At 43.0% G+C, this 27,662-nt stretch overlaps 1 protein-coding gene and 1 long non-coding RNA gene across 5 annotated transcripts in view; one reads left to right on the forward strand and one right to left on the reverse strand.

Annotated features, from left to right (window-relative positions):
- Positions 1–18,033, reverse strand: part of LOC142108888 (uncharacterized) — a 46,901-nt gene extending 28,868 nt beyond the window's left edge. The window contains exons 1-2 of the long non-coding RNA XR_012680242.1: positions 17,962–18,033; positions 16,837–16,914 (exon numbers count right to left, since the gene is read on the reverse strand). This is a non-coding gene — a long non-coding RNA (uncharacterized LOC142108888). The remainder of the gene's footprint in view (positions 1–16,836; positions 16,915–17,961) is intronic.
- Positions 1–27,662, forward strand: part of GNG2 (G protein subunit gamma 2) — a 52,886-nt gene that overhangs the window by 13,046 nt on the left and 12,178 nt on the right. For 2 of the 4 annotated variants that reach the window (XM_075192846.1, XM_075192845.1), the window contains exons 2-3: positions 11,316–11,410; positions 19,976–20,041. The gene's annotated coding sequence lies outside the window, so the exon portion shown is untranslated. The remainder of the gene's footprint in view (positions 1–11,315; positions 11,411–19,975; positions 20,042–27,662) is intronic. The other 2 variants (XM_075192848.1, XM_075192844.1) reach the window with 1 other exon arrangement.

Raw genomic sequence — 27,662 nt, forward strand, 5'->3', positions numbered from 1 at the left:
TCACAAGCGGCTTGCGATTAGACCACACACCTTGTGCCGCCACTTAAAATTAGTAAACAAAATTGATTTGCCAGTTCTGTTTCACAGCCATGGCAGGGGCCGAGCACCTTAGTAAAATTTTTTGCATAGGTGCAGCTTTATCAAATACTTCTTCTTCTTCCTTCTTTCTTTCTTCTTTCTTTCTTCTTTCTTCCTTCTTTCTTCCTTTCTTCTTTCTTCTTTCTTTCTTTCTTCTTTTTTTTTTTTTTTGCTCAATAGAAGGGGGGACAATGTTCAATTTAATGGTGTCCCCTTTTAATTAGTTATGTACCTTTTTTTTTTTGTTTATCTTTTCATCCATTGTGTTTCTTCATAATACCCATATTCTTCAAAGATTTAGCAGTTTAATAAGAAATATGTACACTATTCACAGAAGCCCTGTCTAATATATCCAGCTACCCTCTGTGGGCAATGCCAGTTGGATCTTGTCGCCCAAAGAGCATTGGACTGGCTCAGCCGGGCAGTGTACCGTCTCTTTGCCATCAGCGCCGCTTATACATAAGCGGTTTTGGTGCTCTGGACCTTTGAGAAGCGTTGAGATTAAGCCAGGGGGCGTGGCTGTGCAGAGACGGAGCGCTACCCACATGAGCGATACTGTGCGCGTAACTTACCAGATCCCCCGCCCCCCCTTTTCCCAGGTGGATGCAGAGTTGGCAGCTAACGGAATGAGAACAAGGAATTTATGGAGTGAATCTCTACACACCACATAAATTGTCCTATTGTAATGTAAACACAACGAAAAAAAAATACATGGCAGCATTCCAGAATGTTTAACAGTTGTAACATCGCTTTATCCAAGATGAGTCGTCCGCTTATCCCCCTGCTCCGTCTGTATATCTCCGTGGCATGGATCACCTTTTAGGGGATCTCGCTTCCAAACGCTGAGTTTATTTGGAGACATCTGGGTCCTGTTAGCTGACACAGCCTCTTGTCACTGAACAAGTCAAATTTAGATTTTTGAATTTTCGATACAAGGGAAGATGTTTAACAGACAAACGTTATACAAAAATAAACCTTCATACTTCAATAACTTGTACTTTATAATACATTCTTTCTAAAGGTGCAGTGTGAAATATTTATTTACTAGCCTCCTCCGTGGCCTTCAGGAGACTTTAGAGCTGTGGTGGATTCAAATCCTTGACAATGACAATTTCTTCACTGTAAATTGCAGAAGCAACAACCACGAAGGATGCAAATAACATTTTTTTTTTTTTTTTTTCCCCACAACTGATTTATTACATATGAAGCCCGTGGGACCTGCCTGGCCCTGGGCTGGTAATCGATGTCTCTCTGTGTCAGGGTAATGTCTTGCCTCCATCTCTTGGGGCAGAGTCTCCACCTAAGTCGTGACCAGAGTCCTCACGGTAGTAGAGTATTTGTCTTCTACCAGGGATTAACTTGGGGAAAACCTGCCTGACTCAGTATGAAGTTGTACAGTAAATGACACCCCAATGCGGAGGGAAAATTCAACTGGCCCGTTTATTAGCAACAGAGCATAGGGTGACGTCTGCGTACTGCCTCCGAATCTGTGAAAAAATAATTTAAATATAAGCGGACTTGCCTCCATAGTCCATACCGACGCTGTAGGTCTCCGATCGCAGCAGGATGCTGACCGCAAGTTATTCCGACTAGTCACTAGAATTTTGCGTCATTGCGATCTCTATCACTTTCAATTTAAAGTGGCAATGTCAGGTTACGTGTTTAAACACTTAACCTGCGGGGTCCTGACATTGCTGCTTTAACTTAAAAGTTATAGAGGTTGTTACATTGTTTTTTCACAGATTCAGATTTTAAGTGGAAGACTCATCGGTGTCGGAATGGTAGTAATTGTGAAAAAGATTACCACCGCTCTAACTAGACCGGAAAATATATTACTGCTATGCATGTGACACGACATGATGATAGAACATAATAGTCAGAGAATATCTTGTGACAGATGTAAAATACAAACCTTATTTATATGGTGAACTTCTCCCCTCTGGGGTTTTAAACACCTGACCCACTTATCCATGAACCGGACACTTTCCAGCTTGCATGCGTCACTCCTCGGGAGCACTTGCAGTCACTCTCCCTCCTTTAACAAAGCACGACTGAGGAACACCTTAAATGTTCCGCTCGTCAGACCATGGTACCGTTGGGACGTTGGAAGTGTTCCAGGCCACTGGATGCTGGAGCGAGTGCGCTGTGTGATCTCTTGAGTTATGCACAAAAGATTGTTCTCGCAGGCATTCAGGTAGTAGAGACGACACAGTCCGTGAAGTGGCGCTTCTGGCCCGTACGACAGCCGTGGACAGCAGTCACTCTAGTGGCGGGTAACTCCGTACTTACATGTATATGTTGATTCGAGATGCGTCCAGCGCCAGAAATAACGGCGTTTTTGACGAATGCCCCACGATACCCTGGGGATGCGGTTTGACCGTGTCGGCAGTAAATGCTAAAGTCACATTATCCCATTTGTATACAATATAATATAATATAATATAATGAAGTGTCGTATGCACAAGAGAGAATATTGTCTGGACAGCTGTAACAAAAGTCGTATGTACCGTATAAAATGTGATCAAATACACCTTCACATCTGTTGTTTAACACTTTAAAAATCCAATCACGTTTCCTGCCGTTCTCCAAATGTATTTGACACATAAGTAATGTGAATAGATTGTTGTGACTTGATATAATATCACCCCAAGGCTACAGAATGAAGTACTATCAGCTGGAGGAGTCAGAAGCGGCTGATCGCCACCAGCCATCCAATACCCACAAGAGATACGTCTCTGCGTCTAACTATGTCACCCTTACTGTGCTCCACTTACACTTGGCCGCCTCATTCCAGGCATTGGCGTTTCTGGTGCCCATGCACGGTATGGAAATGAGTATATTATGCAGATACGTCCTGTTGGTACGTGCCAGTTTCCCCGGCGGCATGAATTCTTCCAAAGTGCTGGGCTACTCCCAGCCCTCACCCCTCCCCTAAAACCACTCCTTCAAGGCCGCATCATGTACTATGGATGGTTGACTATAAGGCACTGATGTAATGCAGATAGAATTAAAGTTGTTCAGTACAGAGACAAGCTGCAGGTAATCATACAGGGTGTAAGGAATACTTGTCTACTCTCCCGGAATTCCTGGGAGGCTCCCGAATTTCGGGGAGTCCTCCCGGACTCCCGGGAGAGTAGGCAAACCTCCCAGATTCGCCAAAATTCACTGCATTGAATGGCGGGGGCGGGACTTAATCGTGTCATTAAGCCCCATAGTGGGGGCGGGGCTATGGTGACGCAACAACGTCACCACACCCCCTGTCGCATGGCTTCTCCCCCAGGATCACCCTCTGTAGAAAAAGTCGGCAAGTATGACTTCCCATATTGCATTAGCTGTTTCCATACTAGTGACCTCACTGAGCCATAGAGTGTGTGCCTTCTGCCTCAATAATGTCACTAGGCCTTAGTCAGTATCAGTTCAGCCCCTAAAATGGAGGAGATAGAGACACTCAGACATGGTCCCCTTTCATCACCAGACCTTTGATTGTAATTGAGAATGTAACATAACAAATAATTTGCTTATTCAAATCACACCCAAATATAACAGTTATGTTGTTTTTTTATTTTTTGAAAATGACCAGGATGTTGGAAGTGCCGTTCTAGAACACCAAATGTTGTTTTTCTGCGTGTCTGGCAGAGATAATGTGAACACAGCGACTTTGATTTAAAGCTTTGTGATTCCAGGGCTGCGGTTTTAGTCTTTGCTGTAAATCTTTGATGCTTTTTCCAAAAAACGCCGACACATTAGTCATCCAGCGAGCAGATGAGCCTGTGACTGCAGCCTTCTTCTCGGGATCCATCGCCCGGCGCTAATGATATAAACCTGGTCATGGGCAGAGAGATACAAATCGCCTCCTTGTTACACCGTCCCAAATTAATGGATCTATGGAGACCGAAACCACAAGTATCTAATATATAAAAGCCTAGCGGCGTGTGTTAGTGTGTGTGTGGGGAAAAAACTATTTTCTCAGAAAGGGCTCATCCAATTGACCTGAAATTTGGTATACTGACATTATTTGACAAAATTATAATAGTGAAGTCAGTTAACTTCCATCACCCCCCCCTTCCCCCCCATGGGAGGGGTAGTAAAGGCTAAATTTACGAGTTGAGGGTTTAAACTCTTGACCGTATGGGTATTTATTTACCAGAGCCTGTGTTTGGTCATGGACAATTGTATGTCCATTTTCACGAGTACGGAGAAGCAGTGATGTGAAAGTGCAGGTTATGAATACTGCCCTTCAAGGAAGACTGATTGAGCACAGCGATAAGGTGTTTAGCAGAAACGTTGTGTATCGAGAGGTTTTAGAACAGTAAGACGATGAAGATTAAGGATGTGGCGATGAAGATGATGGAGAAGAATGATGAGGTGGTGACATGTGGACAAAACCACGTTAAAAAAGGGCGCTTACGTCGGGAAGTAACGCTCTTCCCCTGAGGAGGCCTGGCCTAGCCCCAAATGCATGACAAGTAAGGAGCAGAACGAAGGTTCCGCCTTCATGCCTGGGGGGGGGGGATAAAACACAATATACAACATTTGAGGGAGGACCTGACATTTGTAGACTTGGGTACAAATATACGAGTTTCCTCTGGGTATATTCCAGTTTTCAGCCAAATATTCATGTTCTATATACCTACATACATACATGCAGTGAGTTACAGACAAGGGTGGTTGCTGTAGCTCAGTCTCAGACCAGCATTAGCAAACTGAGAGCGTCCCTGCAGATGCAGATTTAGTAACCGTGAAGCGGATGCAGCAGGTGTAGCGGTGTACAGTTGCCAGTGATGGTCCTCTTATTTGTACAAAATAAATGATCGTTTACAGTCGCTTAAATACATCTTCCAGCACATATCACATAGTTACATGTGGCAGTGGAATCACTTGACCTAAGAGCTGACACTCGTGTGGTGGGATTGTCACTTTCCCTCTCACTTCTCTGTGTTTTATTTTATTTTAGTGAATCTTGAACTGGAAGACAATTAACAAACAAAAACCCTTTATTTACAAAACAAGGAACATTTTGTTTATTTTAAAAATAGCGCACTCTTTTCTTCTTCTGTGGCACCCAGGATTTTGCCATCCAGAGAGTAACAGGTGAAATCTGTAATCCAGAGGGGGGTTTTGTTCATTAGGGAGTTCCCCACTTTTGTCATTAAGGCCCCTTTGAGCTCTATACACCCCCCTCCCCCCAATACCCCTCTAAGTTGGCACACTTGTCACAAGACACCTGACACTTAAGTGACCATTAAACTCAAGTAATAATTTAAGATTCTCAGTACTAGAAATAGATAGAAGTTTAATGTTTACATCTTTCTATATTGAGTTCAGCATATGAAATATCAGTAACATTACAGTACGTGAGACTGAAGAAATTGACAAGGAAAAAGTAAAGAGAGACATGCACATAAATAAACAGTCTTCAGTAGTGTCGGCAGCCAATGGGATGTGTCATTTGGTCCCTGATAGTGTTTTACACTGTTGCAAACGTTGGTGACTTTGGGATCTGAGTGTTCAATATGAAACTATTAGAGAAGTTCACTGACCCCCGTGTTTTGGTTTTGAATATGGATTAACTTTTTGTTTTGGTAAAACCGACCTCACGTGTTTTTTGGTTTTAGATCCCTATTTTTTCTCTCTAAAATCCCTTTCTTTTTTTTTTTTTGCTAAAATCACATAATTTGGCTCTTTTTTTTTTTTTTTTGTTCCTACATTATTATTAACCTCAATAGCATTAATTTCCAGTCAATTTTTGTCAAGTGACAAGAACACTGTTACCCCTCCTGTTTCTGTATGGGCAATGGCACTGGAGAGTGACAAGAACTCTGCTACCCCTGTTTCTGTATGAGCAATGGCACTGAGCAATGTCACTGGAGACTGGAAAATGACAAGAACTCTGCTACCTGTTTCCGTGTGAGCAATGGCACTGAGCTATGTCACTGGAGACTGGAGAGTGACAAGAACTCTGCTACCCCTGTTTGTGTGAGCGATGTCATTCTCCAGTCTCCAGTGACAAGAACTCTGCTACCCCCGTTTCTGTGTGAGCAATGGCACTGAGCAATGTCACTGGAGACTGGAGAGTGACAAGAACTCTGCTACCCCTGTTTGTGTGAGCGATGTCATTCTCCAGTCTCCAGTGACAAGAACTCTGCTACCCCTGTTTCTGTGTGAGCGATGGTACTGGATCTCCTGGGGAGGGAGGTACTTATGGAATCCAAAACCTGCGAGATCCGATAACGCAACAATGATGTTTTACTTAGATTCAGATCCGAGGACGCGCAAAAGTACCGAGCCGGCTCGTGAGTCTACTCGGATCCCCTAAGTTTGGATGATTCAGTTTTCAGAAAACCGAGCCTGGGCATCTCTAGAAACTATTCACACATTGGAAGATCAGTCAGTGGGAAGGTACTTCCTAAAGCTCAACTCCCGGCAGCCACCAATTGGAATAGGACGTTGTATATCACAGTCATGATACATTTGAAAATAACGTTTTAATGTTTACAGGGTCGGACTGGCCCACCGGGTACCCTGGAAGTCCCCAATGGCCCTACCCAATGCCTGTTTAGTGGGCCACTAATTTTTTATTCCCCTGTTGACCTCTTCATGCCCCAGTCTAAGGACTCCACGTGTAGGCCGTGCTTAGACGACTATTTTATAAAGTAAAAATCTCACATGGATATCGCATGGCATTCATTAGGCCAATGGTTCTCACCAATTTTTGTAATAGATATAATATTTTTTTAAGCTGATACCTGTAGTGTCCGTGTGTCCTATCTGCATACACAGGCTTCTTGGACCCGACTTGTGGTACCAGCCCAGGGTTTGTGCATGACACAGGGGTAGGATGTCGGCTACGTACATGCAGAACACAGTGGGAGTAATACTTCTCCTTTGAATAAAATTACTCCATTTCAATAACCCACAACCACTTCCACGTGGTTTCCTGACTAATACTAGCGTTGCCTTAATCACAACTAAACTTATGTCACATCTGTGCGAGTCTGTCGATCTCTGATGAGAGCTGTTTGCTGGCAGTCTGAAGCCTCTTTCAAAAGACCACTAAATCCCCAAATAAAAATGTTCCTATAAGGAAAATAAAAATAATTGGTTCAGTTATACCCTGACCTTCCACTGCAGCGCGATTAAAAAGTAAAGTTAACTAGGATATTCCATAACACACGTTACAGAGCGATGAAGCCCAACGCCACATCTGTAGGATGTTCTCCAATTGGGATCTAATACGTGTCAAAAAGATGAAACCTCAGTCAGTTAAGCTGCTGTGACATCACTGGCCCTGCCCCTTTATGTAATTCGAACAATTCGCACTGTGAGCTTTAGCACACTACAGGGTGCAAATTTTACTAACCTGTCATTTTTCTGGCGGTTTTGAAACCCACTGCACATCGCTGGTGATTTCGCACTTCGAGTCGCTGGATTTACTATCCTGTGGTTTGGAGGCTGAAGAGTGTTGAGGTTTAAAGAATCCTAAATGGTATGCGATTTAGCCCAGAACATGATTAACAAAGTTAATTTAAAAAAAAAAATCGCCCCCCCTAGCAGCACTAAGTTCATTATATTTGGGTCCAAGCTGCCGATCAAAATGGGTGAAGGGGCGGGTCCGATCACGGCTGGTGGGTGGGGTTATCCCAATAATTTATCAGAATAAAAGAGGGGCGTGATTATGCAAAATCCCCCCCCCCTAAAAATTAAGTCTTGAGTCCGCCCCTGCGTCAAACTGGCCTCCTCTCCCGAAGCATTCAGGAGACTCCCGAATTTGAGTTTGATCCGTCCCTCCCCCTGTCTACTCTTCAAGTCATAGGCAGTCGTAAGGGTCATTTGCATTCAGACATAAAATGCATACAATAACATTCACTGACATAAGGGGCTAGATTTACTAAACTGTGGGTTTGAAACAGTGGAGATGTTGCCTATAGCAATCAATCAGATTCTAGCTGTCATTTATTTAGTACATTCTACAAAATGACAGCTAGAATCTGGTTGCTATAAGCAACATCTCCACTTTTTCAAACCCGCAGTTTAGTAAATATACCCCAAGATCTGTTTCTGACCTTACGCAGAGCTATTTCACGCAAGATACAACACACAAATGGATCTATGTCCGAACGTGAATCTGACCCTTTCTGTTTAGTAAATGATCTCCAGTGAGTTTCTGCAGAACAAGACTACAAGACTGTCACTCTCACATTGCTGGCTCAGACAGAGAAACCCCTCCCTCCTAACATGGCACCCTGCTGCAAATGGGTGAAACAGAGTATGATGTATGAGCAGTTATGTCAGATATATATTTCGGTAGTACACAGCCTGTGACATACTGAATATTAATGTTAAACAGTTTATTTAATTGCTCTTTCATATCTGGGCATCACCGTTAAATGGTTAAATATGTTGTCTTCAGAATCTTGTATATACCTAGATACCCTGCTCTCTTCTTTCATGACAAGAGTTATCAGTACAGGAGCGAACGTGACAATAATCGAGAGCTGATTGCTATGAGTCATTACCGGGAAGCACAGATGTTATTTTGTCACATTTGCATTTATGAATAATCAGCACTAAACATGATATAATTTCGCTTTGCATATATTTTAGTATTTTTAACTGGTATGTTAATGGACATCTGCAGGAGGGAGCAGTGATCCAACGGGTGAGTGCATGCACCCAGCAAGCCGTGTCCTGCGTCGGGCACTGCAGCCAGTGGGCACATGGGCAGGAGATGATCACAGGAGATGAGCATTGTGAAACCTACACAGAAGACCAACACTGGCCTGGGAAAAAAACAAAAAACAAAACGTCTCTGGCTTGTGTACCAAACCAGGCCGGGTCTTTATATTACGCCAAGGTTACTGTACGCTTTGATGCCTGCGACACCTAAGCTAATGTTAGAGCATGTGAATACCCGGTCTAACGCTGGGGCAGTGGCTGGTGAGCCTCTCTAGTCTTGCTAGTAGAGGGGCTGGTAGAAGGGTACTAGATGCCCTCGCTGGTAACCTAATAGCCTGACTATACCCAATGTCTCTCCTTCTTCTTTATAGGAACAGTGATGATGACACTAGGGGCGCAGGGGGGCAGGTCATGAAGCACACCGTATTCTTGAAAGAGCTTGGTGGGAGTGTAGGCAAGTACTATGCAGAGAGAGGTAAAGGATGTTGTAATTCTAAGGATAATGCATGCCTCAAAACATGTCCATTGTCAGGAGCGGGACTGGGGGCGTGGCCACAGTGTGATGAGGCATGGCCACGCCCCCAGAGGGCTGCCTAGCGATGTAGAGGGCTAGACTGCCCATTACATACCTACCTTTGCCAAACATTCCCACTCATGGGACAAACGTATCCCCAGACGGGACAGCTGGACAGATCCCTACTAGAGTTTTTAAGTTGTGGTTACTCCCCAGTTACATTCTGCTGAGTTATTGTCAACAAAGAACCTTGGTCTTCTCTGCATATAGTATTTGCGTGTATTAATGTAATGGTGATTACTGTAACTGACTGAAGTATTATCATCCATAGAATCCAATGCCCCATGCAACGTTTGGTCATCTTCACCAAATCAGCCAACCATTGTACCTTTTATGGGCTCGTTGCACAGCAATCACACATAGAAGATTCTCTTTTTACTTTAAATAGCAAGTTAAGTACCTTTTCTAAGCATGTATGATTTTCCTTAGCTATCCTGTTACAAATCAGTATCTCCTTTTCTAAAGCTCTCTGGCAAACAAATATGCTGCTGTACACAAGCTCGCAGCTCTCCGCATGTGATGGCAGAGGGAGGAGAAGGAAGATGTCACAGCGCAGACAGAACTCAGAGGGGTGTTCCAAAGCCTCTCTGATCACTACATCATGTGCCATGTAACTGTGGTTGCCATAGTAATCCAGAAATATAAATTGATAATAGCAACCTGAAGAAAAAACAGACAAGGGAGATGGCAAATACCAAAATTCTTCTTTTTGTCACAGCCCGCCACAGTGGTTTATGTAAAAAACAAACAAACAAAAAACTTGTTTTTTTTCTGTGGAATTAGTGCTTTCAATAATCATTTAACACACAAATATCCATCCAGATATTATTTTAATACATTTTGGAAATCTTTTCACTGGCTTCTGCATTTGTGTACATAATCCGGGTAAGTATTGTCATATAACCATAAAGTTATATCATTGGCAGGTACATAGTGGTAGGACGGATAGCTTATGATATGCTTAAGAACTGTCAGTGGAGATTAGGAACCACGAGAGTTCCCAGCGTGTAAATCTAATTTAAACGATCAGTGTCTCATTAAAGAGCGTGTACACGCAGGGCTTCCTTTCAGCTGATTAATTTAATCTACCCTTAATCAAACTGGATGAACCGGTCTGAGCCATATGATTGCTTTGGCTGATTTCTATAGCATTTCTATAAATCAACCTTGTATCTGAAGCTATGTCATCCTTTAAAAGAGCCACAAAAACGTTCAAGAGCTAAGTGTGTAAATTCCAGATAAAGATAGAAAATACCTTATAATTAAAAACAAAAACAGCTGCTCTGAATGGAGAATAGAGGCCAATTTCATCCCTGATGGCAATAACAGAACAGGGTTTTGCTGTAGTACAAGTACTGTAAATACGATTTTATTTTTTTTCTCTCGACAATTGAACTTTTCACAGTTTGATAAATCAGCCCTTTAGTGATAAAAGCAAGATTTAAGTATCCTGTGACCATTTTCTACAAAGACTTGCGCGGTGTTTGTTACAGCTTGTAACACTTGTATAAAATATCTCCTGATATGTTATTACAGATAGGTGTCTCTTTCTTTGGATGTATTGTTTTATCTTATTACTAAGATTAAAGGTAACGTGCGGCCCTTCTGAATAGGACCACACCTTGTGACCCCTGAATTATATCGGGTTGACTATAACTGGTTTATGATCAAAGACTTTTAATATCACTATTTTTATACCCTTATCCAAATGATATATGGTTATTATTTGTTGTGTATTTAATGTGTTTTTACATTAAAGAAAACATGGAAAATATTCAGCAAATAAAACTAACTTTATTGCAATTATTTGGAAAATGTTCTACTTCTTAAACACTATATAATTATAATATATAATTATTTTATTGTTTCTTTTTAATATTATATAGTTGGGTTCTGGATCTCATATCGCTTATCGCACATCTGTTGTTCCAGATATTAGAAATGTATCATTTAATGAACTCAAGTTTTTCATCTTTTCCATTTGAAGCAACTTAAAACATCTCCCGGATAGGAGGTCAAGTGGGGATTGACGGGCTGCAAATTGTGTAATCTTGCGGCGATCACATCATTGCGCCACTCGAGGTATGGCCAAAATGACACAATTTGCTGCTAATATGGGAGGTGGGCGGGATCCGGGAGAAAATCCTGCTGTTCTGTGGGTCTGTGAGAACTACCTGAAATTTGTGAGTCTCCCGTACATTCCGGGAGACCAGACACGTGTGATTTTGAGGTTGAAAGGCTGTATTGACTGAAGCCGCCACCACCACGCAGTGACTAATCCTGTTGCTAGTAATATATACTGTCCTTCCCATCTGAGCAGCTTTAAATAAAAGGGTTAAATTTGTTGCCAACGGTAGATACAGTTGTGTTTATTTGTGTACGTAATTAATGCAAAAATGTGCTCAATCATTGGTCATGTCCGTAGAACAGGGTCCTAGATTACAACTTGTTTAAGGGTTTTGTGCCATTGATAGATTTTTAAACTATTTTTTTTATATACAACTTTAATAGATGATTTTTCTACCATTCCTGTTCCTGTTCCTGGGCCCTGTTAGTATCCCAAACCTACATAACCAGAATTCTTGTCATAAGACAATTAAGTTAAAAAAAAAATATTCCAGTATCTTATTTTAGTTTTCAGAGCAGAGCGGTAGTGTGATAGCATCCGAGGGGTCTCCCGCTGGGATCCCATGGTAGTTCCACTGCTTCTGATACTCTCCAGAGTCTGCCTGTGTGATATGATTTCCTACTGGCCAGGATGTATCACATTAGGTAAAAACGCACAAATCTTATTCACCAAGGTAAATGCTGATGTTTTAACAGTGGAGTCAAAGACAGAGGTTGGATGGTAATTGGCTGAGACCCAACATTTGATCATGTTTTAGGGATATGTGTTCTCTTTGCTTGTAACAACTATAGAGAGTAGCAACCTGCAGTAGGACGGGAAGTATAGATTATGCAAGAAATTTGGGCAGAATCAATTGAATTTTACAATACTTTTCTGTTGACATCTGGCGGTTTCTATTTCATACATGAATTTTTGAGGTCCCTAAATTCTGTGTTTCAATTAACATGTACTGAGAGTATGTATTTGGGGAGATTACTGGTGCGGAGATATGTTTGTATTGACTGACTAGGCCACCCAATGTAGGGCAGGTTCACCCTGTGATTATAAGATGCATTAAATTAATACCACACTGCGATGTGAGGGGCACAGAACTGTCAAACTGAAATATCGAACAGAACAGTTATTAGTCCCACATTTCAGCTACTCATTAACTTTATGAAGAACCATCAGGTCATATTATGAAATGAGAGCAACAGCATGAAGTGTTCATGGAGTAGATTAGTCAAACTAATAATCACCATCATCACCATTTATTTATATAGCGCCACTGATTCCGCAGCGCTGTACAGAGAACTCACTCACATCAGTCCCTGCCCCATTGGGGCTTACAGTCTAAATTCCCTAACACACACACACACACACAGAGAGACTAGGGTCAATTTTGATAGCAGCCTACAAGTATGTTTTTGGAGTGTGGGAGGAAACCCACAAAACACGGGGAGAACATACAAACTTCACACAGATAAGGTCATGGTCGGGAATTGAACTCATGACCTCAACGCTGTGAAGCAGAAGTGCTAATCACTTAGCCACCGTGCTGCCCAAACTAATGAGGACTTCACCATCCAATCACACAATAACCTGCTACATAGACTGCGTGAATGCGCTCACTGTGTGACATCACCATCCAATCACACACTAACCTGCTACATAGACTGTGTGACTGCGCTGTGACATCACCATCCAATCACACACTAACCTGCTACATAGTCTCTGACTACACTATAGCATAGCTAGTTCATCCATTAGGCAACCTACGCTCCTACCTAGAGCCCAGTGTGCATTTAGGGGACCGGATTACCTTAATTTGTTACTATAATTTGTTTTTGACAAACAGAGAGGCAAGGGGGCCCAAACCAGTATATTGCCCCAGAGCCCCATGAGGTCTTAATCAGACCCTGCTCTATAGTCGCTGAGAAACATATCGAAATCATTAGCCGAAAGACGAAAAGATGGGATTTATCTGGTCAGGAGGACGTCATGTAACACACGGGATGTTGCCCACCACTGTTTTGAACCACGGTCTACAAAATAGGCACCGGTATCCTTTTGTGTTTTTTTGTTTTTTGTTCTGTATAGTGGATCCATTTTTATTTATTAACCAAAGGGATGAATTTAAAATGTCACAATCTCCATTTAAGTTAGAAGTGGTTAGACCGTCCCCGAGGAACCCAGCAGAGCAAATGAAATCTGTAAATACCCTGGTGCACGTCCTGTAACATCTTCTAGACGTCTTAAGAAATCAGTGGGGCATAAACGCTCCCAAAGGAAATCTTTCCATACACTTAATTGGATAATGAGGCAGTATCCTAGAAGGCGGCCCATCTGCCAGGCCAGATCCATTGGCAATTAGAACATTTACTAAAAGGGCTCGTTTCACACTTGGATAGCCTGACTCTGATATTCTCGATAATACCATATGACAATCTGGCGTAGAAGGATCATTTGGAAAACACGTTATTTGTAACACATAAATTCAGCGGATTCGTAAGCACGCCGTACAGAATGCCAAATTGTATGAAAGAAAACTGGGGATATTAATTATGATTTTTAAACTAATAGATTGGGAAATGGGCAAAGGCCTCTGCTTGTAGTGTAATAAACTCACAATAGTGCAGATGTCGCACAAGGTCAATGCAGACGACCACAAGAGCAAAATCGGCAAATACTGCTGTGTAAACCGATGGGTCAGCATCTCTTATGCATACATCAGATCCCTCACTACCTATAGTCGCAAAGTCACATCCTCATCAGAATTAAGATGCAGATCCCAGACTTTTTTGTTTCAACGCTTTCTGGTAGTGGTGACAGATTTCAAAGTTTTCATCACCGAGAACATATCAACCAACTGCGTAACAAAGGCCATTTTAATGTAATAATCGCAGACGTGAACAAAATTGCATATTTTGCAACCGACCTTTTATATGGAACACGCCTAATTTCTGCTTTGAGGAGGCCCCCCCCATGCAAACACTCTGAGAGACCCTTTGTGGGATTTCTGGTCAAGACGGGAATGCAAAATCATGATCATTCCTTTGTCTACCTGTAATCCTGTTTGGGCCACAGTCTTAAAAAGCGGCATTCCCGGGTAAGGTGGAACAAAAAATCACTTTCCCTTCTGCTCCCTGGGTCTTTGTGTGAAACCAAGTAGGGGATGTGGTCTGACAGGTCTCCCTCATCCACCAGACCCTGATGGTTACGTACAAGCCAAGTCTGAAAAGCCACGCCTCCCAGCGTGAAAGTCACGAGCGGCGGGGAAAGGGGTGTGGCCACATTGCAATGAGGGTATGACCACACCTCCAGAGGGTTGCCTAGCGCTGTATAGCACTAGTCTGGCCATTAGATGTCTCCCTCCCCCCCCCCCCCCCCCCCCAATACTCGTACCCGCGGGACAAGCATGTCCCTGGGCGGGACCGTTCCCTAAAATCGGGAGTGGACAGTCACTGATATTGGGACAGATGGGAGGCATGGTCATACTTGCCAACTTCTTGTAGTTGGCGTCCGGGAGCTGCCGGGGGGAGGTGGGTGTGCGGGGGCAGGGCTCCGAAAATCACGTTTTGGACCCCACACACAGGGGGGCGGGTCCCAGAGAATTTTGGACCTAATTCTGCCCACTTCACTAGGAAGTGGGCAGATGCATGAGACGATATATAAAACCACAAGCCCGCATGAGACTGCCATACACTCCCGGGAATCCGGGAGTCTCCCGGACATTCCGGGAGAGTTGTCAAGTATGGGTATGGCCAAGCCAAGCTGGTGGTAACATGACGTCCTACTGCAGAGGGTTGAATGAGAGCAGGGTACAAGAACACCAGTTATTTCATGTATATTATTCATTAACGCACAACTTGTGATAGATACTGAGGTAAAATCCGTGCTTTACTCACTCTTTAAGGTATTCAGGGGCTGGCTGGCTGGCAAATTTTAGCCCTGGCGGGCGGGACTCAGCTCAGTAGCCTATTGGAAACATTTTAAAGGGGAAAAAAATGCAGATAGCTCAGTGACCGAACCCATAGAAGCCCCCTATGCGACCGGCCCAGGGGGCAGATGCCCCTTAGCCCCTGAAGATATTGCAGCATTGCATAGAGGTTCGTTGTCTATTGTAAACAAGTTAAACTCCGCTCCCGAGGGTCTCCCAGCAGCGCTGAGTGTATCCTATCGCTGCCCATTTCACACCATTGCTCCAGGAAACTGTTTTAATAGCTCTTTAATTTGAGCACGGAGTGTGTGGTCTGCCCTCCATCCAACAGCTGTAACTAAGCAACACAGTTATCAGTCAGCGCCGGGTTTGCAAAGGTCGGCGTCCATTGAGGTGTTAATGATCCTTGATACACACATTAACCCAGAGATATACACAGCAGCCAGGTGTTATTGAGCAAATCTAAACCTTAATGTATTTATCTTTTAAGATACGGTCTCTCGGCACTTGCAAACAATTGCTATCTGGAGTGCAATTAAAAAGTAAATTGTACATAAGCAGATGTGAGGTCTGATTTTCTATTCGTTTGTCTACAACATGATTTCTCCATCTTTTTTATGATGTTTTCAACTCCCATAAAAAGTTATAATTTTTTTTTTTAAACTAATGGACACGGTGATATTCCTGCTCCAATGTTATGTTATAGTATAAGGTCCACTCTTCATGTGTGTAATAATTTTGTATATAATACACAAGTAATGCTAATATCTTAAATTTTTCATAACAATTGTATAAAATGTGAGTTCTCCTGTCATTGTTTTTAGTCTGCGAGTGATGACGTCCTCACAGTGTTTATTAGGAAGTCTTGTGTATAATATAGAATATCGCACCCTCTATTGTAATTCTTAGTTGTCTATTTTTGGCCGCGCAAATCGTGTCAATACAGTTGAAAAAAAACATCTAAAGTTTTAAAAATAATAATAAAATAGCCATAGGAACAATGATGATAGGATAGCAGCAGTACCACCAGGGGAGGGCTGGCAGACTTTAGCCCGGGGGGCAAGCACATAGCACTGGCCTACAAGCAGCGGCCCATTTTTAAAGGGTACAATATATATTTTTGGTACAATATATACTTATCTATATAAAATGAGGCTATTTTAGTGTTGCTTACTCCATATATATATTTTTATGCCCAGGCCCAGAGCTGGATTAAGGCTCTGGGGGGCCTGGGCACTTTAGACTGGGTAACCCCCTATGGTGTAGCATGGTTATCATTTTAGATAAATACAAAGGCAATACTGTGTGCACTACTGTTAGGTGCACACAGTTCTGCCTTCACGAGTAGTACACGGTGAAGCGGGACATACCTCCCAACTGTCCTAAGCGAGACCGTCACCCAAATTCAGGACTGTCCCACCAGATTCAGGACAGTTGGCAGACTGTCCTGCTCTCTCCTACCTGTTCTTGTCACCACTTGTGGCTGCTGGTTACTTTAGTTCTGTTGCTGGTTGTCTGGATCCTGGAATATTGGAGGACCTATTTGGTAACAAAAAAAAAAGGGTAGATAAAATTTACAAAACTTAACAAACAACAATCCCCGGCATTAAATCAATATATAACCCACGTTTTATAATTAGGTCCCCCCTTTATGTCCACATTTTTTAGTCACGTCCCCCCTCTGCCCCAGCACCTTTAGTCACACATAACCCATCTTCCCAGCACCTTTAGTCACACATGCCCCATCTGCCCAGCACCTTTAGTCACACGTGTCCCCTTTGTCCAGAACCTTTAGTCACACATGTCCCCTCTGCCCCAGCACCTTTAGTCAAACATGTCCCCTCTGCCCCAGCACCTTTAGTCACACATGTCCCCTCTGCCCCCAGCACCTTTTGTCACACATGTCCCCTCTCTGCCCAGCACCTTTAGTCACACATGTCCCCTCTGCCCCCAGCACCTTTTGTCACACATGTCCCCTCTGCCCCCAGCACCTTTTGTCACACATGTCCCCTCTGCCCCCAGCACCTTTTGTCACACATGTCCCCTCTGCCCCCAGCACCTTTTGTCACACATGTCCCCTCTGCCCCCAGCACCTTTTGTCACACATGTCCCCTCTGCCCCCAGCACCTTTTGTCACACATGTCCCCTCTGCCCCCAGCACCTTTTGTCACATATGTCCCCCCAGCACCTTTTGTCACACATGTCCCCCCAGCACCTTTTGTCACACATGTCCCCTCTGCCCCCAGCACCTTTTGTCACACATGTCCCCTCTGCCCCCAGCACCTTTTGTCACACATGTCCCCCCAGCACCTTTTGTCACACATGTCCCCCCAGCACCTTTAGTCACACATGTCCCCTCTGCCCCCAGCACCTTTAGTCACACATGTCCCCTCTGCCCCCAGCACCTTTTGTCACACATGTCCCCTCTGCCCCCAGCACCTTTTGTCACACATGTCCCCCCAGCACCCAGCACCTTTAGTCACACATGTCCCCCCAGCACCCAGCACCTTTAGTCACACATGTCCCTCTCTCTCTCCCCCCCTTCACACACGCTAGCTCCCCCATCACAGTTCCCCCTCCTCTTACCTTTTTTTGCATGAGTGACTCCAGGAATAGACAAATGCTGCAGCTCCTTCACAGAACTCCATCAGCCCCGCCTACACTGTGTACCATGTGACCACTGCGGTCACATGACCCTGTGATCTGAAGCTCTTACTGAGATGCGATGGAGACAGCCTATGCGGTCTGTGCAGGGGCTGTCACATCACGTAGTGCTCACTACAAGCTGTAGTACAATATTCTATGAATGAATGATGCGGCTGCTGCGAGTACTACGTGATGTGACAGCCCCTGCACAGACCACAAAGGCGGTCTCCATCGCATTACCACTGGACCACCAGGGGGCCCAAAATACTATTCTACTGTCCGGCCCGGGTGCCATATGCCCCCCTGCCCCCCGGGCCAGCCCGCCCCTGAGTACCACTGTCTGATAAACAAACCCCAAAATCTTGTTTCTGCATGTGACGCACCCAGATCTGCTCAACCGTTCCCACCAAAAGCAGCACAATTTTGTGCCGCACATTTGCTGTCGTCTTGACACGTTCTGCTCACTGACCCCCGCAAACTGGTTTTGGTTTTGGATCTGGATTAGTTTCGTGTTTTGGTTTTGGCAAAAATGCCCTCGTGTGTTTTGGATTTTTTAGAAAAAAATCCTAAAATATGCTAAAATGACATAATTTTGCTCTTTTTTTTGTTCCTACATTATTATTAACCTCAATAACTCTAATTTCAAGTAATTTGCAGTCAATTTTGACCACATCACAGGTCACAATATTATTTACATACAGTTTCAGACAAATACTGCAGCGACCTGGCTGGATGGTAAGCGACAGAGCAATGACACAAACACACGGCAGTTCCTAACACATCTAGGACACATTGGCACACGGCAGTGGCAGAAAAGAAAAATGGTGCAAGATGGAATTGTTATGTTGGATCTTAAAAAGGAATCCAAAAATCGCGAGATCCGAGATCTGACAACGTAACAATGACGTTTTGCCTCGTTTTCAAATCTGAAAGAGCAAAAGTACCGAGCCGGCTCGCCTCGGTACTCGGATCTGCTAAGTTTGGGTATGTTCGGTTCTCGGAGAACCGAGCCTGAGCATCTCTAGTTACACCATGGGGGGGAGATGGAACGCCCCAAGAAGACGCATCGTGCTGATGTTATGGCAGGAATATCCACGCATTTTTTCTCGCACCCTATAGAGATGCACAGAAAAAGGAGCAGAGATTCCTACCATAATGGCTGCCAATGTGCGCAGTGATGTCCGTGCTTCACATCGCCAGCATTTGAATCTCCCCGTAAAACTCATACTAACATGCAAAACGATAGCTGACCGAAAACCGCACTTGTATTTTGTGTGAGTGCTGTGCTGTTTGTTTGCTCACACCCACGAAATTCATCCTCTGTATCTATAATTGACACAAAGCTTAAGCTGGGTTCAGTCTGATACGATTTTCGTAACTATTTTACCAACGACTGAAAGTCCCGGTGATAAATGCTGCTTCATGTGTACACACCTACACCAATTACCTTCATATCTGTGTTCTTCATCTCTCATAACCATGTGCTGAAAAGATCATGACTCCTTACACAAAGGAATTAGAGGCAGATGTGGTGGACAGAGGGCCGGGAGTGCGTACACACTGCCACATTTGCACAGCATCGTTGATCGTGATTTTTAGGAAGTCTATAAAACCAAATCAACAGATGAGATGTGTTTTTGTAATATAAAACATGATCGTGGGAGCGTACACACTAACGCAATGTCTGACCAAACGGTCGTGAATCTCTATTTGTACCTGATGCTTTTGTATGTGATTGTATTCAAGTATTTGTTATGCTTAACTGTTTTCATGTTTGTCGTATCTGTAACGATGGCGATTCTGTGGGCGCCCTATCAATAAATGATGATGATATTTTTGCAACTACATTAAAATGCATTATTACGATTAGCTTCGACCACATGCAGTGTTAACGTGTATATGAGTTGATTACCTGCTAATCCAGGATCTTTTGCTCTGTCTGTTCTTTCCATAGATAAGAATAGAAGAGATCGGTAAAAAGTGACAAGAAAAAACAAAAAGACTACAGACCTCTGTTTTGGTAAAACCCCTTTCTTTTGTGTTACCATTTTCATAACTGTTACATTTCACTGTTGTTACGTAACATTAATTTAAATAACTTTTTTGTAACACTTTCTTTTTCTTCACAAGTCTGATGCATTTTGTTGCAATCCCCAGTAGTAGATTTATCAAATGTTCTGAACAGGAAAAGTGGAGATGTTGCCCATAGCAACCAGTCAGATTCTAGCTGTCATTTATCTAGTACAGTCTAGAAAGCGAGAGCCAGAATCTATGGGTAACACCTCCACTTTAGATTTTTATTTTAGAAGGTTGAATAAATTTAACTCCAGGTGTTCGTATACTTCAGGATCCCCCTCTTCCCTTAACTAGAAGCTCAGAGGTCCTTTGTCCTCCTTTCCCACTAAAAGAACCAGTAGGGGGACCTCCTTGGGTCAGGAGAGCTGCATTTGTTCAGGGCAGCTAAATGGTGCATGGCCTACAGCACAAAACTTACTCGGAAAGACTAAATAATCTTATTATGTATAGTTTGGAGCAGAGAAGGGAAAGGGGGACATGATAGAAACTTTCATATATATCAAGAGTTATAACAAGGTGCAGGAGGGAAACATTCTACAAAGGAAGAGAAGTATTAGAACACGAGGACGTGTACTGACACTGGGGGGAAGAGAAGTATTAGAACACGAGGACATGTACTGACACTGGGGGGAAGAGAAGTATTAGAACACGAGGACATGTACTGACACTGGGGGGAAGAGAAGTATTAGAACACGAGGACATGTACTGACACTGGGGGGAAGAGAAGTATTAGAACACGAGGACATGTACTGACACTGGGGGGGAAGAGAAGTATTAGAACACGAGGACATGTACTGACACTGGGGGGGAAGAGAAGTATTAGAACACGAGGACATGCACTGACACTGGGGGGAAGAGAAGTATTAGAACACGAGGACATGTACTGACACTGGGGGGAAGAGAAGTATTAGAACACGAGGGCATGTACTGACACTAGGGGGAAGAGAAGTATTAGAACACGAGGACATGTACTGACACTGGGGGGAAGAGAAGTATTAGAACACGAGGACATGTACTGACACTGGGGGAAGAGAAGCATTAGAACACGAGGACATGTACTGACACTGGGGGGAAGAGAAGTATTATAACACGAGGACATGTACTGACACTAGGGGGAAGAGAAGTATTAGAACACGAGGACATGTACTGACACTGGTGGGAAGAGAAGTATTAGAACACGAGGACATGTACTGACACTGGGGGGAAGAGAAGTATTAGAACACAAGGACATGTACTGACACTGGGGGGAAGAGAAGTATTAGAACACGAGGACATGTACTGACACTGGGGGGAAGAGAAGTATTAGAACATGAGGACATGCACTGACACTGGGGGGAAGAGAAGTATTAGTACACAAGGACATGTACTGACACTGGAGGGAAGTAAGTTCAGAGGAAATGTGAGGATAAGCTACTTCACAGAAAGGGTAGTGGATAAGTGGAATAGCCTCCATCAGAGGTGGTAGAGGATAATACAGTACAGCAATTCAAACATGTTTGGGATAGGCATAAGGATATCCTTACAAAGATCTAAGGATCAAATAGGGTTTGAGGTTACCATAGGTTTAAATATGGACAGACTAGACGGGCCAAGTGGTTCTTCTCTGCCGTCAAATTCTATGTTTCTATGTTATCCTTCCTGCTGGTTGGTGCTTATTAGCTGATACTGTTAAATATATCGCTGTCTTGAGTCAGCAGCAACTGGTACTGTGGATGGAACAGGAGACTTCGGAAGAGACAGAGAGGAACCTGCACACTAAGAGTCCATCCAATAGTAAAGCAGATTGCGACATTTAGAAGTCTATATGTACAGTACCGATAGCATCCAAAACTTGAGATGTTTGACTTTGTATTTACATTTACTATGCAGCTGAGCACAAGCTGTTTTTTTATATCTTGGCCCTTGTAGACGGGCTCCTCGCAGTTCACAGTATTCTTCAAGTCACAATAACTTTGTTTGTTTTGCATTTATCACATTATTAAGAGATAAATGTATAATAATAATAATCCAGTTGGAGGACCTTACCTAGGTTTGGGGTTTTTTTTGTTTTTTTTTTACATTTATAACTCTATATGTCTTTTTTTTTTTTTTTTCTGTTTTGCCCCAAACAACAAAGGGTTACCTGCAGTGGGAAGCATTTTTTTTGAATGTGAAAACTTATATATATATATATATATATATATATATATATATATATATATATATATATATATATATATATATATATATATATATATATATATATATATATATTATAATTGCAGGACCGGGGCCAAAATGACACAATTTGCTTAGTTCTAGGGGGCAGTAAGAAAAATGGGCAAATATTGATGTCCTTTGATTGAAATGCCCATGTTTATGCAATGCTAATTATTGGGATCATGTCTGATGATAATAGATGATGACAAAATATAGTAAACGATTATGCATAGAAATAAGGTAACTGTGTATATATTGTGAGACTTTATTTTACCATCACCATTTATTTATATAGCACCACTAATTCCGCAGCGCTGTACAGAGAGCTCACTCACATCAGTCCCTGCCCCATTGGAGCTTACAGTCTAAATTCCCTAACATGCAAACACACAGACTGAGAAAGACTAAGGTCAATTTAATAGCAGCCAATTAACCTACCAGTATGTTTTTGGAGTGTGGGAGGAAACCGGAGCACCCGGAGGAAACCCACGCAAACACGGGGAGAACATACAAACTCCACACAGATGAGGCCATGGTTGGGAATTGAACTCAGCACTTCTGCTTCACAGCACTGGGTTTATAACCACTGAGCCACCGTGCTGCCCCACATTTTATTCAAGGTCAGACAGTTAAACTAGAAGCAAACCTAATAATTAAGAAAGTCTTATGAATACAGAAAAATAACGAGAATAGCCTTTTCATTGTTAAGATATCTAGGTAAATTTTATAATTATTTTCTCATTAATGGGTGTCCTTTAATCTACCCCACTTTAGTTTCGGGCAGTTGATGCATGTTCATATGTATCGAACAGTTTCTTCTGTTTATCTAACATATATATGGAATTTACTAAAGTTTATGGAAAAATGCAAAATCTGGAAACATAAGTGGTTTCTTTCTTTGTGTAACGCTTCATTCTCTTAAATCAAGAAATTAAATTGTCTTCAGTGGTGCACACCCCAGAAGGTAAGGCTTGACCATCACGGATACTACAATTGTGTTGTATGTTTACCTAAGGGGATGGCAGGCAAATTTTAGCCCGGTGTGGTGGGACTTGTGTCAGCAGCCTATTAGGAATATTTTAAAGGAAAAAAATGGAGGTAGCCCATTGGCCCAGATTCCCTCCTGCCCAGCCAGCCCCTGGTTTACCTGGACTAAGGAGCCAGGAACCTCCAATAGAATGCTGTGCACCAGTGTGTTAATGGTGCCTCTAGAGTCCCATAGTGTCAATGACAGCCTGGCTCCATAGTCTGGATGGCAGCCATATTTAAGTGGACCTGTCACTTGGTCCTGTAGCGGTTATTTCTTTGCTTCACTATACAATAACCCTGAACCCCATTCACCCGGACAAGGGCATTTCTCAGTGTGCTACGCTGTCTCTCGTAAGCTCTGATGTGTCGAGGAATTGGCCGGAGAGTGGACATAGTACAGTCTGACAGTTCGACTTGGAAGACTTATGTTTCTAGAAATCCATACAAGGCAGGCAAGCAAAACAACAACACTAGAGGACCTGGTGACAGCTTTAAGCCACTGTAAATATGGAGATTCAGGGCAGCACAGTGGTTCAGTGGTTAGCACTTCTGTCTCACAGTGCTGGGGTCATGAGTTTGATTCCCGACTAGACTTTGTATGTTCTCCCCCGTATTTGCGTGGGTTTCCTTCGGGCCCGTTCTCTTCTTTCTTCTTTCTTTTCTTTCTCTTCTTCTTCTGCTTCTGTTCTTCTCCCCCACACTCCAAAAAACATGCTGGGAGGTTAATTGGCTGCTGACAAAATTAACAATAGTCTGTGTCTGTCTGTGTGTGTTTAGGGAATTTAAACTCCAATGAGGCAGAGACTGATGTGGATGACAAAATATTCTCTGTACAGCGCTGCAGAATTGGTGGCGCTATATAAATAGATGGCGATTAATGGGGTTCCGATCAAGCTCTGTAACACCTATCCATTTATATTTTTATTGTGTTAAAAAAAAATAATACATGCAGTATTGCAGAATATAATTTTAAATGTATATAAAGTAGTTATTATTCACCGCCTCTGTAGAGTCAGGTTAGGATCTATTGGGAAAAGGATGATGTCTGGATGAAGTAAATTTAAAAGAGGAAGAGAGAAATAAAACTATAAGGATTGGTGATCACAGTGGAGTTCATTTATTAAGTGCAAGGCGTCCACAGCTTTTGCACCATGATTGTTGTGCAGCTTGAAACTCGCGTGGTGGATAATATAGGTGAACATGCGCAAAATGAAAGTGCTTTGTGCTACACATCAACTGCGTCTCGTAAATTATCTGAACTATGGATGCACGTTTACCAGCTTTTAAGCACAAAGCAAGTACATGCACGGTTTAGTGTCTAAGCATAACCTCTTATATAATTATTTCTATTGTATTTGTGTTATGGCAAGAAATGCTATATTCCTTCTACTATATTTCCCTTTCACTAGAAATCCCTTTAGCTTCCAATAGACCTTTCGGAGCCGCCTCCTGCATGTGCCCATTGTGATTCATAGAAGCTAAGAGAGAGAGAACGTTTTATGCTGATTTTTCTCCTTCATTCGGGGCAAATTATACGGCCATGTGTTATTTCTAGAGCTCGGATGATCTAATGCATTGATCTCGAGCTCACGCAGCACCAGTGCCAAACAATGGCAAGCCTCGGCTTGACAGCTGGCAATTAGTAGACGGCTGACTGTGAGAGACAGTTCCACAACTGAAGGGGTTATTATCTGGAGCTAGGGAGACTGCAGCTAGGACGACCCATTCTAATTGGGGGGATTGTCACAGTGCATTTCAAGCTGTGATTTTTTTATTTTTTTTTCTCTAGTGTTTTGGATCCCAAATAAGTATGTGGGGAAAAAAAATCTGAATTTGTTTTTTTTGTAGCATAGTTTCTTGAACTGTCAATTGCTACCTAGAAAGTTGATTTGATTCAATAAAATTATACTGCCTACTTTTAATGCGTTCTTTTGTAAAGATTGTGCCCAACTAATGAGCTTATAATCATATGGAACATTTCTTTAGAATGTAATTTAATAATGTGTTCTTTATAGTCCATTATATGCACCTGTCATCAACAGAAAGTAGGGACAGTCACTTTATTGGTTGAACTTAGAACCAGTGGCATCACTGAGGCATAAAGGGAATCTTACATAGATGGGTCTACATCTCAATGGGTGCTATGTTTTGCTGGCGATAGTGCTCGTTGCATCACCTCAATGGGATTACTCTCAACGATCAATCCGCTGCCTAGGCTTCACCATGCCTGTGCTTGGGAAAGCCTATTTGTCAAGTATTGTGGCTGTACTTGTACATATACACACACTGCTTTTAAAGCCATACCAAATAAAAATCTTCTCTAAAACTAAGATGAATAACTGTTGTCGGGTCAAGGATACAAGATGTAAGTGTTCCACAAGACTCTATACCAATGAGTCCATCTTTGATTGAAAATATGGATTTTGGTAACTGCTAAATATAGTTTAACATCAATGGTGCCAGAAGTGGGATTATTGCCTTAGTTTGATAGCAGGTAATTGGTAGAGGGCTGATTGTGAGAGACTGTGGCTGGACTGAACAGCTTATTAACCAGAGCTAGGAATACTGCCCCATTTCAACTGGGAGGATTGGCACATTATGACATGGTCAAACAATATTATGCAGTAGACACTCGTTGGTGATGTAAAACTAATATATTGGTGCAGGAAGCTTCATATTTATCCCCATCCCCCCTGTTTGCCTGGTCGGTGGGGTAAGTGTGTTCTCTCAGTGACGTCTATCTCTGGAACAATCTTCGATCTGCCACCTGGTACTAGTTTAGTCGTCTTCACCTCAGGTCTTTGTCTGTGAATAAGGTAACGAGTGTCCCTACATATGCAGGTGTAATATAAGCAAACTTCATGTAGTGCAGATGCAGCCGGTGTACGATTACCAGTTGCAATAAATGGGCTCCAGACTATATTTTGATGAAAATAAGAGGTTGGACTTTATTTGCATCTATTAACCTCACACTCCAGTACAGTTACTTGACATGAGCTGACATTGTCACGTAGTAGAGCTGTCACGCTACTCTCGTTTCGCTGCCCCTTTAGTAGCGGTGACGCCAGCTTACTCGCGCATACTGAGTACTTGTTCACCTCGCTCCATCCGCGGCTACAAATGTTACACTGGCAAGTGCAATCATGGACCTCACGGGTCTCTTGCGGAGAAAATATCTATGATCATACCGCTCGACTCGGCCAGGACAGCGTAGCAGCCTTCTGCCGTTACTCTCTCGCTCACGTTACCGACTTTCTGCACTCCCACTCTCTTTGCATGCTTCATCTTTGCGCGCTGTGTCTTTGCACTCTCTTTGTGCGTGCATTCTCTGCAAGCTTCCTCTTTGGTGCTCTCTCTCTGCGTGCTGTCTCTCTCTCTGCGTGCTCTCTCTCTCTCTCTCTCTCTGCGTGCTCTCTCTCTCTCTCTCTCTGCGTGCTCTCTCTCTGCGTTCTCTCTCTCTCTCTCTCTGCGTGCTCTCTCTCTCTCTCTCTCTGCGTGCTCTCTCTCTCTCTCTCTCTCTGCGTGCTCTCTCTCTCTCTCTGCGTGCTCTCTCTCTCTCTCTGCGTGCTCTCTCTCTCTGCGTGCTCTCTCTCTCTCTCTCTCTCTCTGCGTGCTCTCTCTCTCTGCGTGCTCTCTCTCTCTCTCTCTCTCTCTGCGTTCTCTCTCTCTCTCTCTGCGTGCTCTCTCTCTCTCTCTCTGCGTGCTCTCTCTCTCTCTCTCTCTGCGTGCTCTGTCTCTCTCTCTCTCTCTGCGTGCTGTCTCTCTCTGCATGCTGTCTCTCTGCAGGTATGGGTGGGTTCGAGGGGGTGCGGGGTGTTTCTCCAATGCACATTTTGTTAACTAAGGTCTTGTAATAGTTCTTACACCCCAGGGGTGTGTATGGCACACATACTCGGTGGTGATGGTGGCTAGATTACATTATTTTATATACCATACGAATGTAGCAGGGTTTGGCATATCTTTGTGGGTTCCAAAACACCTTGTCAAGACGATGATTGTAGCCCAGCGCTCTCTGCTAGAGTCTCATATATTACTGACTCTGTTAAGTTTTAAAAAATCAATACTTCCAAAAATAGAAAGGTCACATCTGTGTTATTGATCTTTTGAAATCAGGTGGACTCCCCCCATCCGTCCTATAATCCAGTGATGCTGATCACCTGTGATAAAGGATTATATGGAACAAGAAGGGGTCAATTTTTACTTTTTCCTGAAAAGAAGGATCATAAATTCTGTTCCTTTTTTTTTTTTTAACACAAAAAAACAAATGTTTAAAATGGATTTGGGTAATGATGAATGTCAAATACAACTCCGCTAATGTTATGCCAAGTTTGCTAATG

Source organism: Mixophyes fleayi, chromosome 12, assembly GCF_038048845.1.
Source record: "Mixophyes fleayi isolate aMixFle1 chromosome 12, aMixFle1.hap1, whole genome shotgun sequence".
NCBI classification, from domain to species: Eukaryota; Metazoa; Chordata; class Amphibia; order Anura; family Limnodynastidae; genus Mixophyes; species Mixophyes fleayi.